Genomic DNA, 13,958 nt, shown 5'->3' with positions numbered 1-13,958 from the left:
GCCAGGGGTTCCTTTATTTTTCAGTAATAGTTTGTCTTCTCCTTCCTCCTTCAGTCCTTCTTCAAGTAGCTATTTCCTTCGTTTCTGTGCTAACCTAACCTCTTCCCTCATTCCGAGGATAGCAAGCTACATTTTCTATAAGCTCCAAAACACACTTCAGAGAACCTGGCATCAGGATTGCCCTTGGTATCCTCCCACTCCTTGGCACCACCCCTCCTGCTGCAGGCACACTCTCCACAAGCTGCTGCACTGTGGTACATCTCAGATCCTCCTCCAGATTCAAGGGCATTTACTTGGGTTTACATTTTTTTGTGACAGTTCTTTGCAGTCTCAGTGTCCTATCTCAGGAAGAGGAGATGGAACCCAGTACTCAAGACTAAAGAACCTTTCTATAAAGGCTATCAATACAGACCTCATTTCCTTTGTCTAGGCAAATGATCATCCTATTTTTTTTACATCTTAACTAAGCTGGAGAGTGGAAATACTACTGCTTCTTTTTTGTTTGTCATGGTTTTATAATTTTTGTTTTTGGTATTCCACATCATAACATCACGTAGTACGTTGTGAGTTAAAGAGTTAATGCTCCAGATCCATGGATCATTGATAGCTCTGGGTATATCTGTCTCAGAAGAGAAGAACTACATGCCCCAGAGGACTTTGCATTGTTTTGCATTTTTCCATTTTCTGCTCAGAGGGAAAGATAAAAACTGTTTGCATGTCACAAGACACAGACTCTCTTCTTTCAGACCGACCCAGCAGCAGGTACTCCCTAGCCATTTCACATTCAGCATTTAGCGTAAGGCCTTTGGTTCTCAGACACTTTCTCTCTCATTTTATTTGATTTATTAGCTTCAATTACAATTATATTGTGTTATTTTGCATTCCAATTTTATTTAATAAATTAGATTTCTTCCTCATATCATTGCCGCTGTTTGATTTTTAGGCCCCTCTCCCTTTTCCTTTTTCCTTTTCCCCCTTCCCCTTTCCTGGGGCGTGGGTCTGTGGGTCCCCCGCCCCAATTGTCACAGAACCGGGCAGAACTATCCCATAAACTGTTGACATTTTTAGTGCCCAACATGGGGCAATAGCTGCCTTGGTGGGGTAGAGACGTACTAGTAGAGCGAATCTCTCTCTGCTCTCAGGGAGCTTTGTTAGAAAGCTTATCTGTACTGCAGGTGCTGTACTGAAAACATGGCCTTGAAGTCCAGGCGTACTGCCAATTTTTCTGAGATATTTGTAAACTTTTTTGGGTGCTGCCAGTTTGCTTTAGTAAAGAGAAAGAAAAAAAAAAAGCTTTCTCTTTTAAAACTGCTCTTAAAGGGACTGCATTTCATTGTTTTTTCCCTTTTAATGCTCAGAACGTACTGGGACTTAATTAAGTTTGCCAGTCTGATCTATGGAGCTATAGCTATATATGATAAATAAAGAACTCTGTTGGCAATATCCACCTGGTTTTTGTATATAATGTGGCATTCAGTTCCAGAGGGAGCAACTCCAGATGGAGTTGCTAATTCCACGGAACTTGTGATTTTTAAACAGTCTCCCGGCTCTCTCCTTTGAATCCTTTATGCGTTTTTTGAATGCTCATTCAATGATCATGATGATCATGGTGTCAGCCTCCTGAATGTACTCCTCATCAGTATCTGTGTTTATAATATTTTGAGAAAGCCTTCACCAAAGCCAGAGAATAGTGACTGGCAGGGAGTTTGGAGGGACTTGGAGGAACTTTAGAGAAATGGGCATCACCGGTGTCATGGAACTCTTCTGAATACCTGCAGGATCCTGAGAACTTAGGCAGATATTTGAGACAGGGATGTTGTGGCTCAGACAGATCTGAGGAGTCCCAAATTATTTGGGGTCTGGCTTATGTTTATCGGGCCTTATTCAATACTATTCCAGAGAAGCACAGAGTCTCTGAAATAGAGCAAGAGAGTCTCCAAGCCGAAAGGGAGAGTTTCCAGAAGAGAGTCTGAGCTGAGAAGGATAATATCCAGGCTCAGAAAGAGAGTATCCTAGTCGAGAAACAGTCTCCAAAACGAAAGAGAGAGTCTCCAAGCTGAGAGGCAGAATCTTCAGTTCGAGAAAGAGAACCTTCTAGTCAGGAAAGAGAATCTCAAGACCTGGCAGGAGTGTCTCTGAGCTGAGAAAGAAAACCTGCAAGCTGAAAGGGAAGATCTCCAAGCTAAGAGAAAGCATCTCCAGTTTCAACAAGACATCCTCCAATCTGAGAGAGATACCCTGCAGTCTCAGCAAGACACCCTCTGGTCTAAGCGAGACATCCTCCAAGCTGAGAGAGAGACCCTCCAGTCTCAACAAGAAAGATTCTGAGCTGAGCTAGAGAGAAAGAGCACTGAAACTGACCAATCTGATCAACTACAGGTGGCACCAGAACTGATGTCATTTGCCCCTGTAAGAGGATGGAAAATGAAAAGAATCTCAACTCCGTTAGAAGAAAGAGGAGGTGAAAGTAGAGGAAGCAGACACTGTAAGAGAAGAGGAGAAAAGAGGTCCAGAGGAGTGGTTCCAACCTCCAGGGTATACAGAGGGAGGGCTGAGATCCTGAATAAGATCAGGGTCACCAACACCTAGTAGGGTAACAAACAAGTCCTGCAAGAGCAGGAGGTGAGAAAGACATTGTCACCATTATTACTCAACCTCTGAAAATGAATGAAATTCGAGGTTTGAGAGAAGACTTTTCATGCCACCGAAATGAACCTATTGTCACCTGGTTACTTTGCTGTTGGGACAATGGAGCCAGCAGTGTGTGGCTAGATGGTAAAAAAGCTTGCCAATTGGAAAGCATCACCAAGAACTCTGCCATTGACAGAGGCATTAGTACATGCCAGAATAGACACTCCACTCTCTGGAAGCAGATGCTGATAGTCGTGAAAGAAAAATACCCCTTCAAATATGATCTGATGCCTAAGAAAAAGAAATGGACTGCTATGGAAAGGGGCATCCATTATTTGAGAGAATATGCTGCGGTGGAAATGTTACATGACCTCGGATTCAATCATAAAACCATGACATTGTTATAAACACACATATGCATACATGCATATATGTATATACAGAATTTATGTATGCTCCTACTGTAGTGCTAATACTCCCTGAAGGTATTATTATGTTGTTAGACAAATTAAAAGTAAACAAGAGGTAAAAGTGCACTTGAACTGAAAACTGTTAAAAAATGCCTACAGGCAAGACAGAAGTGAACAGCAGGAATTTCTCAGCTGTGTGTGCCTAGAAGTTCCTCTGGGCCTACTGACTGCATTCCTACTTTGCTGCAGGAAATGCAATTGCAAAGACTTTCATGCAAGCGCTGTGACTGTCGAGCAGAATGACATGCATTGTATTTTTTCTGCCTTAGAATAAATATGGAGGAAATCTTTCTTTCAGCCATGAGACTGAGCGAAAAGAGGTAGTGAAAGTCCATAACAGAAGACCTAAATGACAGTAAGATAAAGATTTAACCAGGTCAGAAGAGTAATGGAAGATAGTCCTGCTAACAAGTACAGCTAATAACAGAAAAGACTCATCTGGAGTTGGTGGGGTATGAGAGATCAATTCTGAGAACTTTTCTTAAAGATTATCTCCCGATGCAGTATTTTTACTGGAGGATTCAGTGAAATCTCACAAAGACTATCTGACATGAGTGAAGTGCAGAATTTGGTATGGCCATATTGAGATCAAAAACTCAATCATAAAAAACACTATTAGCAATGTGCGTTACATAAATAAATTTGGGGTTAGAAGTCACACTTTATGCAGGTGCAAACTGCTGCGTTCATTGGAGGTAAAGGAGGGCAAACTGAATAGTTCCTTTATCTTTGCAAAGAAATTTTTTAGGTTCACTACTTCTCTTAATTCAAATCTCAAAACTACATATGTCAAAGTGAAATAATTTGCTATGTTAATTATTAGGTGTTTTACACTGAGAAACAAAAATGAGATGGTTCGATATTCCAGTCATAATAAAATAAGGAACTGTAATTTAACCAGTTAACTCAGTTATTTTCATGACAGTGTTACCCAAGAGTTATCACTATCACAGTGATATCCCACTATCTTTGTTGATTTACAAGTGATATAAAAAACAAAACAAAACAAATCAAAACAAAAACAAAGAATATTTGGATCTGGAGATGAGGATTTGGAGATATGATAGGAAGGAAGATTAAGAATGCAATTTGATTTCATTGTTACAATGCCATAATCTCAATGGTACTACTGCAAGTACTCTCTGTTTACACCAGGGCAAAAGAAAGCATCTCTTCCTCTAATTTTATGTACTTGGAAACTGCATCTCACTAATGGCTATATTTAGTCCGACTGCTATATAATGAAGGGAAATTTGGTAAAAATGAAAACAAAAGAAATATTAACTCATGGATCAGAATCATTTAACAAAAAGGGATGTGGGTTTCTTCTGGTAAAAATGGAAATTAATGTCTTCTGCTTTGAGCACTTTGGCTCTAAGCTCAACCCTTATAATCAGTGCATCACGCATACTGAAGGCAAGTGGCTCAGATTCATACAATTTTTTATGGTGTGAAGCTAAACAACTTGTATATGAGAGCCTATTTTTCGTTCAGAATAGAGCTCTCTGAAACAAGTCGAGCCTTACATTAAACAACAGTCTCCAAGACGTTTGCCTTTGCGGGGCATTTCTATGCTCAAAACTGCCAATATGAAACGTACTATTCTTGTTCAACAGATCTGCTCTTTGGACTAAATCCAGATTGTAAGTTATTGGGAGAGACTTTCACTTCTGGATCAGGCCCCTTGTGTATATTCACATTCATGTATGATTACTTTAGTGGAAAAAGTGTTTTTATTCCCACTTCTGATGGAGTGAACTGAATTCTCTTCTGGCATTACTTACTGTATCAACAATCTGATTTATGCAGCCTCAGTATGTTTAAATTGTATTATATTAAATCTGAACTATCCCAATGAAGGGTAGCAGAAAAACTGCTAAGGTTTAACTGGGAACATCTTTAGTAATAGCAGTATGCTTGACATAAAAGGAACCCAGTTTGTCCCTTTGCAGCCTTTGTGAACTTTAAAATATATTTTTATTAGTGAACAGAGAACATTACTTAAATCCTCCGAGACTTTAAAGCATGTAGAAACCTGTTATGCCATTTTCAGTCACTTTTAATGATGCAACTGACTAGAATAGTTCCTTCTGTGAAACAATTCAATTGCTTGTTTTTGCCTATGAGTAGAATACATTTAATAAAACTCACTTGTACCCTTTTCACATGTTCATATAACAAACACTCTTCTTGCACTCTGTCCTTGTTGCTTGCTTTGTCAAAACTTGGCACATGCTGTAGGTTCATGCAATATTTTAAAGGACATTTGCGGAAACGACATATAAAATAAGGTTCAAGTGCACATGCATGCACATGTGTGTTATGGCTAGGACTGCCAAAGGAGCATGAAGAACACAGCCTCTCAACCCTCGTGGAAATCCCATAGAAGGCAGGCTTCCACGGCAGTTCAGACTACACACAGAAGAAAATTTTGCTGCATTTATTCAGGTATGCACCTTAAAGCAAAACTTCAGTGTGATCAAGTACCTCACACATAGTAATGAGCCTTGCAATTTCCTGACTAACTTTTATGAGGAGGCTCATGCCTCTGTCTGTCTCCTCTCTTTGATTCTTATGTCCTGCTTTCCGCCCTCCAGTCCCTCCTTCCTTAAGCCTTTACAGCAGCCTGATGGACTTAGCAGGAACAGGGGTCATCCTGCTGATCAATGAGCTGGGCTGTTGAGCATTCAGCCATTGATCACACTGAATAGATTCATATATCTTAGGCATGCCATCGCAAGCAGCTGCTTCTACTTAGCTTGCCAGCTTTCTGTCACCTCGAGGATTCAATGAGGTTCAGAGGCAGTGTGAGAAGGTTATATAATTCTGTCAAGAGATCACATCTTTGATTTTTTTTCATCTCCCAGACCTACATGTCTACCCTTTGGGGGTCTGTTGCAGACTGAGAACTTTCAATATATTACATACCATAACACAGCAGTATAAAGAGTGCCATATAAAATATATAAATGTCTTTACTTTGAACAGAATAGCGGGAGCCTTCACTTCTTTCTTTTATGAAAGAACATTGCATAATGCTGAAGAGAAACCACTGCTGTATTCATGTGTGCATGCACATGCTTTGCTTGTAATCTGAAACACATTCCCATAAACTGTCAGGTATTATCATATCTTGGGTTCCTTCTCTCTCTGATGTTTAAATATTCTGTGCCCAACTTGCGAGAGTAAAAAGAAACTTTAATTGCTTGGATAAAATATTCTCAGTTTTAAACCTTTACTGGGAAATATATATATATTTTTTAAAAAAGAACACTGGGAGAATGAATACCACTTTCTCATCTAGAAGCTTGCCATGCAGTGTAGCTGAAAAAGATTAAGGACTCCTTTACACTCAATTTTTCCCCTGTTTACTTAGCACAGATAGTTTGTGCTCTGGCTCACATGCACTGAAGTACAAAGCTGCCCCAGCTTTTACTGCTACTGCTTCCCAGTGCCTGTTCTGCCCCTCCATGGCAAGACTGCAATCTCAGTGCCTGGCTGAGAGACGAGGGCAAAGACTCTTTCAATTAACAGGCAGTGCGATGGAGGTGGTTAACATACAGGCACATGCTTCTCTCTCTCGTCCCTGTAGGTTGACAGTAATTTCCAGCAGAGCTGTAAGACGGACAGCTGTGAGCAGAAATATCCAGAACCGTGGCAGAGACATCTGGCAGAGCTCGTCTGTCAAGGACCCATGACAGGAAGGGTGGTTGGCAGAGCAGTTCTGCAGGCAGGAGGCTGCTGGAGACACGCTGCAAAGATCAGAGCTGAAAATCTCGCCAAGCAGCAGGCAGAGAGGGAAAATAAGCACAGTGCCCCAGATCAGGACAAAGCAATGTTCAAGTGGAGTCCTGTTCCAAAGTTTTAACATAAAGCTAAGAGGATTCACAGGCCTCAGGCAGGCTGGATGCACTGGACTGGGCTCCTGCTACAGAAAAAGATGAGTGTGTAGGGGAGAATACAGAAGTATTCAGGATTCATTATGATGACTATGCTAGGAATATTCCCCAGTCTTCTAAATAATGCTGCTAAACATTCACAGAACAAAAAAATTTGAGGACATTTTCTAGGAATTAAAAATACTCTCCAACATTAAGAAAGATTTTCTTTTTTAAATTGGTCATCTTGAAAAAATTCAAATTGACAGTGTCCCTTTTAATGATACACTTCAAAGCTTTATGAAATCTCCTTGTCAAATGAGGCTACTACTTTAACACATATTCAAAGAGGTGTATGCAGCTTGAAAATGGATTAAACAACCAAGAAAAGAGGTCATTTTCTGCTGTACGGTTGCAGTTCCAGGGCTTTAATGAATGTGGAGAATTTAAGAATAAACAAGGCACATAAATTAAGTTGATTTACTATGTGATCTGCTACTTAAAAAACAATGAAATAAAGACTTAGGGATTCCTATTCCAGCACCTTGCCTTTTTTACACTTTATCATAAAAAATAATGAAAATAAAGTGATAGCAGTCAGTCTCACAGGATTTCACATTAGCTTTTCACATAAACCAGGTGCAAGCTATTAAGAATAGGCTTCCTCTGCATTTTAAAAATTCAATTAAAAAGGAAAGAAATGTTCAAAGCTGATCTGTACAAGTTGGGAAATTTGGTTGTCTGTCTTGGCTGACTGGATGAGAAGTCTGGATCTTGTATTGCCCATCTGAATTCACATTAGAAGATAAAATAGAAAGTTATGGGAGTGGTGTTTTTAACTGGAGTGATTTTAATTGAAATTAAAACAAATTCAAACACATCTCTCCACATTAGGTTTGGTATAACCCATTTCAAAACTAAATCCATCACTCAGACTAAAACTAAGGTGACATTGTCACTTTAAATCACAACTCTATTTCAGCAATTGGCATCTCATGAAGTGGTTGTGCCACTTGCAAAATATTCAAGGACATTATTAAAAAACATCTGCAACCTTCCTAATGTTATTTAAAAGAAAAATCAGGTTTTTCATCTCTCTAATTTCTTTGCCTCTTCAAATGCTCTTATTAACATTCTTTTTCACGCATCCTCTTGCCTCATTTTCTTTCAATTTTAATTATTTTTTTTCTTTCTAAATTAATCCTTTGTTTGAACTGTTACTTTTGAGAGAGAAGAGAAGTTATACAAGGAACAACTGAATGTTTGCCAGTTTGCAGAAGGTCCTTTCATGCTCCTTTTCTGAGGCCAGATACTACATGGTGCTGAGCGTCAGGCAACTCATTGAGTACTGAGAGTGCTGAGAATTTCTTGCACGAGCATATTGCAGGATCATGCCTTGCACAGCAAGTTGTCCAAGTGACGACTATTTATGTTTCACTGAATAGACTTAGCATAAATTTTAACATCTCCAATATGATTGCCTCTTTTTAAGGGGAAAAAAGAAGCATTTTCCATGACTGTATCACTCAACAGTTCAAAAATTAATTGTAGAGCAACACCACCCAAAAAAGTCTGGCAAAGAACCAGATGTCATAGCTGCAAATGCATACAAAAACTGGAATACATTACAGGCAATTACAAGGTGTGTAAGTTCTTCTGTGCTGAGAAAGTATCTAGATCATTTAGATCATTGCAAGTCCTGTCAGTCAAATAATAGTTCATAACAAACATCAGCAAGAAAGCATGGAAGCAAAGCGTGAATGACCCCCAAAGCACTACACACATTGTGCTGTTCAGCCAGATTGGTTTTTCTGTGTGTGTGTGTGTGTTTATTATACAAGTGCAGCATTAAGGAATATTGTACATACATATCACAATTAAAACAGAAATTTCTATTGTTTTGCAGAGTCTTTTGAATTAAAAACAGTAATGTTAACCTAAGTTACTTAGAAAACCCTTCTCATTCTGCTGTATAGATAGTATACATAAACACTATTACTCAACTTCCCTCAGGTAACCACGGACGTTTACTTCAGCAGATTAATTTAATATTCAGCCACTAAGCCTGAGGTTGGATTGATCTGGTTTGGGGATCAGGACTGGAATACAGTTGTATAAATACACATACATGTCAATATAGTACTATGATTTATGCTACAATGTCCTAGATATATAATAATTTCTTATAATATAGAACCTTTACTTTGGAAGGGTGCCAAGCATTTAAAAACAAAAATCTCACCCTCTTCTTGAATTCTGAATCAAACAGCCCCTCCTGACAACAGAAGTGACAACACAAAGATGTAATGTGGAAAGTGGGAATGATGACGAGCTGAAAAATACCAATACAGGCAGTGTCCATGCGCCTCACACAGCAGTACCCAGCAAGGCCGGAGGACCAAAGCAGCACTATGAAGCTTGCCCTGACCATCAGCAATCAGATGGAAATTCCCAGGGAGCTCTTGGTAAACACTACACTGAAGACAGATTCCCACAAACATTTCCCAGTAGTTTGCTGAGAGATAATTTGCTCAGAAAATTCTAGCAGTACATTTCCACTTCAGAATAAATACAGTTCTTAGCCAATTAGAGAATGACTTTACATCAGTTCCATCCTTTCATGATTCTGTACAAAATAACATTCATTAACCCTACATACCTCAAAAATCTCCTATTAAAATGCAGCCTTTCAAGACGGAGAAATGGCAAGCATTTGTTCTGAATATATACAAGCTAAACAGTTAAGAAATTAGAACTAGAACTAGATGAGGAAGGAAAAAGAAAAGGAAAGTTCAAGACTGAAAACTCTTTGCTCTCAAAGAATAAATTTTGAACTTGTTAATTCATATCAGAAAGTATACTTAGTTTTTCAGAATGTATTTTATTTTAGCCATTAAGAGCAGCTATTCCTAATAATAATTTTGTTGCCTCATTTTTGTTTTGATTTTGTTATATTTATTTAATCTGTCTTCCTCTCAAGCACAGATACACAACCCACATTTGGACTTGATGCTTATGGGTCCATTCCAACAGGTGATATTCTATGATTCTATTCTATACATGCTTTCCCTACACCCCCTTTCCTTTTCCCAAACTGACATATGTTGCATCAACATAAAACCTCGTGATTTTTTGATCCTTACTACATTTTAGTAGTCATACAGCATCAGTGTGTATCTATACATCAGCAAAATTTTTCTTTTATTATGTAAATTTTTTACATTAGATGTTCACCTTTCCTAGAAAGACATCAGATTAGTTTGTTCTACAGACAGTTCATAGTGGAGTTCTCTTTTCGAATAACTTTCTAATAAGTAAATGAATGTACTGGTTTCCACTGATTGAAAGTGCCTCCATCAGGGTACAAAGGCAGTCTAAAAAGCCTTTTCATATTTCATCTGTTCTCAGGTCATTGAATTGATTCTTTATTTAATACTGAATAGACTTCAAGATTCTGTAATTAACATCCAGGGAACTGCTAGTACATGAACTCAGTGCTCTCTATATTATGGAAGTGATTACTTCTTTTTTCTCGTGACCCTGCTTTCATTGGCTCCTCTGAAGATTTACCCAAAAACTAGACGGTTCTGCCCTCAGCAATCTAAATGTGCTTTGTCAATGGAATTATTTTCCTTTAGATGTCAGACTCAATGAAAGTGCTTACTTTTATATTATGAACCAAAATGATATTTTTAAAATTGTTTGACATTTATCCCAGATGTTATTTTTATTTATTGTCTTCTTGCTTTTCTAAGGATTTCCAGGATTTTTAAGAGCTTATCAGGTTTGCGAGGGTATGCCTTTTTTAATAACTGTAGTTATCATTATATGTAATTAAAATAAAAATATCTGAAATGCTTCAAAATAACATTCATAAGAATTTGAGAGAAAATGACACTAATGATGAGAGTACCTCAAAAGGTATAATTTAACAATATACAAAATAAGGAAAGCACAACACAAAATTCCCATATCAACTCAAGTGCTAAAAAGCCTGTACGAGAGCCAAGATACCTGGCATCTTTATCTAAGCCTGCAGGAAATCAAGTTCCAAACTCTGTAAAGTGTTAAAAATAGGTGATCTAGCTACCAAAATCCTTCTCAACCAGATTTCTCGGGCACTGTATTAACATTTTTGATAGGGATCTCACATTAAATTGACCTTTCCTGGTGAAAAGATGCATTACCTGTTACCAGCTGCTAATCCTGACTTGACCTGCCCCATGTCCCAAGGCAATGGAGGTGTGAAAGACTGTTTTCTTTCTTGTCTGGAGCAGTTTTCCCAGCCCATGTAATTCAGGTGCATCTTATCAGGGGTGAGAGGCCACACAGTAAAGTGGGGAGCAGGAAGAACTAGGAGCACTCTGGCTTTAAACTGAAATAGGGGAGATTTAGGGTAAGAAGAAATCCTTTATTTAGAAGGTGGTGAGGCCCTGGCACAGGCTGCCCAGATAGCTGTGGGCACTCCATCCGTGGAGATGGACAAAGCCAGGTTGGATGGGACCCTGGGCAGCCTCATCTAGTTGTGGGAACTCTGCCCATGGCAGGAGGGTTGAAACAAGATGATTTTTAAGGTCCCCTCCAAATTAATCCTTTCTATAATTCTATGACTTACATCACGATTGAGCGACTGGAGGCAGATGCAATTCTGAGGAACTGCTTTGCTTCCTTAAAGCATCAGTTCACTTGTCTGGTCAAGAAGTTCTGTTCCAGAAGTTCTGTTTCCAGTGGAAAACACGGCTTTACCACTCAATTTAAGCATTACTTGTAAACAAATGAAAAGGAAGCAAATCTCTGTTTCTTTAAAAATATGTTTCTAAGGAACATTGATAATCATAGAATCATAGAATCACCAAGGTTGGAAAAGACCTAGAAGATCATCTAGTCCAACCATCCACCTATCACCAATGGCTCTCACTAAAGAGAGAGGCATAATGTGGCAAACAAGACTGGGGAAATGCAGCTAATTGTACTCTGTAGGTACAAAAGCAGTGCCAGATCCCTTCTTTCCTGTGTGCAGTTCTGTTGCGCAGTGAATGTGCTCAGACTCCTGCAGAAGGTAAAACCTGCTGAGTATTTGCTGTAGGCAGCCAGGAAAGGTTGCCTAACCACCAGTGACTGAACCCCAGCAGTATTGGCCTTTCAAACTGAAAGAGCCTGGGAAGATATTTATAAAGCAAGCAGCATTTTGGTCCTTCAGGGAAGTGCACCCTTAAGATGAACCATGGGTAGGATACTGCTGAACATGTTCCCTCGTAAGAACTTCTTCTCAGGGGTATAAAGTGGTGGGAGGTAAATAAAAGGGTGCATAATGTAAAACGTTTCTATAATATGTGATAAAACATATTTTGATGGCGATAAAAGCAGAATCAAAGGAGCAGGTAAACTTACTTCAAGAATTATACTGTATTTGTGTGCTGAAGAAAACATTTCAGTCCAGAATTTTTTTTTTTAGAAAATACTTTGAAGACAGCAGGGAAAGAGATGTTTCTGTTCAGTTTTGATCTTCATAAAGTTGAGCTATTTTTGGAAATACAGTTGTTAAAAATATTAATGTTCTTGGATGGAGCAGCACAGTTTACAGTAATTGTTACTGGAGTCTGCCTGGTGAGTGACTGTCAGTATTTTCACATGAGGATCCCAGCAAAACATATGCTCTTTAGCCTTTATGAGACCAAAAACACACAGAGAATTTGGGTGAAGAACTGGAAAGTAACCTTCATTGTTTTATTTGCAGTGAAAACTGCTACAGTGACAGAGCAAGCACAGTGGCTGTGTCCCTGTATCCTCCAAAAATAGAGTTTGCTTTGGACTCCCATCCTGTAATAAAAAATAAAAATAAAATAAAAAATAAAAAAATAAAACCTCTTGCCAGTAGTACAAAGAAAGGAAGTGACATCACTCTGAAAATAAATATAGAAATAGATTTTCTGGAAATATTTATACTCTGTTGCTGAATAGAATGCTGAATGTACAGCCAAGCAGAGCCCACTGCTCAGCTTGTACCACTTGAAAAGGAGGAAGTTTTAAACATAGAAAGATTCTCAGTCTAAGGATATATTTTTTTCTTTTAAAATAACTGACTCTTGACACAACCTTGTCTATTTCAAAGGCCAAACGTTTCCCTCACTCCCAAGTGCTCAGTGAGCCTTAGGGATATAATGTCCCTGGCAAAAATGAGATAGCAATATCCTGGGAACGGGTGATTTCCATCAAGGACAAGGAAATCACTCCAAACCACATTTCATTCTGGTTACAGCATTTTAATGAGATTTGCAAGCCCATTGGAGACTGTCTCAAGAAACATTCGGCACCAACTTCTCAGCCAGAGTCCTAAACGTTGTTCTAAATCTCAACAGAGAATGGATGCTAGGACTCCAGCTTTGCTGTGATAGTTCTTACATTATAATTAGTATTGACTAATTAAGGGGTGACTAAGTATTGACCTCCTAATTAATTTTGAAAGAAGCTGGATGACTGGAAGTACCTACCAGCATTTGAGAAGGAGCTGCTTAATTGTTTCCTGGAAAACAGCTTTGAAAAATCTTTTCCAATAACTTCCAAAACCCTTCATGATATGGATTTCAACTTAATCAAGAGCGCTACTCTTATTCTAATGAACACAAAACATCCTATGAGAATTCAAGCAAGTATCTGTATGGGAAATAATAAAATCACAGCTAGCAATGTAACTCTTAATGTGCAATAGGAGTGTATATATGAGAATGCAAATGAAGGCACCATCATCTATCTCTCCAAGATCATCTCTCAGTCACTAATAGCTTGTTTGCAGACAGTATCGCATGGATCCAGATATTCCACTGCCTTGACTCCAAGTGCAAAAGCAGCTCCCTGAGAACAGGTTCTTTGACATTATGAGAATAATGAAGGGTCTGAAATGACTGTTAAAAGAAGTAAATGGTTAAGAAGCAAATCTATAGAGAAAAAGGTGATTTTAGCTTTCTCAGAAATTAACTGT

The sequence above is a fragment of the Cyrtonyx montezumae genome, unplaced genomic scaffold (assembly GCF_038088225.1).
Source record: "Cyrtonyx montezumae isolate F1298 unplaced genomic scaffold, pur_monq_1.0 scaffold_1, whole genome shotgun sequence".
NCBI lineage: Eukaryota > Metazoa > Chordata > Aves > Galliformes > Odontophoridae > Cyrtonyx > Cyrtonyx montezumae.
Note: the sequence above shows the minus strand (reverse complement) of the source record.